The following is a 1,464-nucleotide window of genomic DNA, read 5'->3' on the forward strand; positions in this document are numbered from 1 at the left end:
GAAGAAATCTTGATGACCATTTTTAAAACAGTCGTCAAGCACCTGCACAATAAAATTAATTACTGTAGATCTCTTTCATTGTTACCTGAAACGGCTTTCTCGGATAGCATCTTCTAGTTCACAAGATCCGCCAGCAATGACAAAGCTGTTCTTATCATTTTTGTTCTCAGTGTACCTCTGTCTCCGTTAAAGTTAACCCAAATACTGCTCATTTAATTCTCTGGCAGATCTGAAGACCTCAGAGGCTGTTTCTCCTCCTTACTGGAGGAGACCAGTGGAAGCCATTCTGTCTCTTGCACCTGAAAAAAAATTTTTTGCTAAGGTGTTTGGGAAAGATTCTCCCTCTCTTGCCCTGCTGTGAACTTAGAATAGAAATATTTAAATGTGACCATGTCCTGTTAGCACGTCACTGGCCTAGTTAATAAGCTCTCAGGAGCATTTACATGCTTCCCAATGGAGTATGCATTTTGGTAGAATCAACTCAACTTTTTAATGCATGGGACACAAATTTCTATCAAACTTTCAAAGCTCTAATAGCCTTTTTCTTCAAGGTGCATTAAGTCTTGCATTTTTCCATATCTTTATTAAGCCATGGTACCCTTGAAACATTACAGCAGCAGGCACAGAATCACTATGCATGATTCATCCCATAGTGCTTGCTACTGTAATGGGTAAAAAGCAATCACCACATGGGTATGGTCAACTGTCCAGGTCCTTAACATGCAACTCCTGCCCACCCAGGATTGCAGGTGACAAAATTTGCCATTGGCCTCACCCACATGTTTAAAGAAACATGACTGTAGCATCATGGAATGAAAAGTGACTTGGATCTTACTGCTGTAATATCTGGATAGAGGACTAGTGGCATGTTGGCTTCAAGAATTGTAATGACTGCTCCACTCTGACCTTTTTCCATCTATTGCCAGATTTGTTCTTTATATGACTAATGAGCCCATCAGCTGTAAACCTCTCACAGGCCCACACCAAGAGAAGTCAGTTCAGGAAATTACATCCAGAAGGATCTCTCCAAACTGGCAGAATGGGCAGCAAAATGGCAGATGCGTTTCAATGTAAGTACTGTAAGTGTAAAGTCATGCACATTGGGGCAAAAAAAGCTTCACATATAGGCTGATGGGTTCTGAGCTGTCTGACAGATCAGGAGAGAGATCTTGGGGTGGTGGTGGACAGCTCAATGAAAGTGTTGACCCAATGTGCAGCGGCAGTGAAGAAGGCCAATTCTATGCTTGGGATCATTAGAAAAGGTATTGAGAACAAAACGGCGAATATTATGATGCCGTTGTACAAATCTATGGTAAGGCCACACCTGGAGTAATGCGTCCAGTTCTGGTCGCCACATCTCACAAAAGACATAGTGGAAATGGAAAAGGTGCAAAAGAGAGTGACTAAGATGATTACGGGGCTGGGGCACCTTCCTTATGAGGAAAGGCTACGGCATTTGGGCCT

This window comes from Tiliqua scincoides, chromosome 1, assembly GCF_035046505.1.
Source record: "Tiliqua scincoides isolate rTilSci1 chromosome 1, rTilSci1.hap2, whole genome shotgun sequence".
NCBI classification, from domain to species: Eukaryota; Metazoa; Chordata; class Lepidosauria; order Squamata; family Scincidae; genus Tiliqua; species Tiliqua scincoides.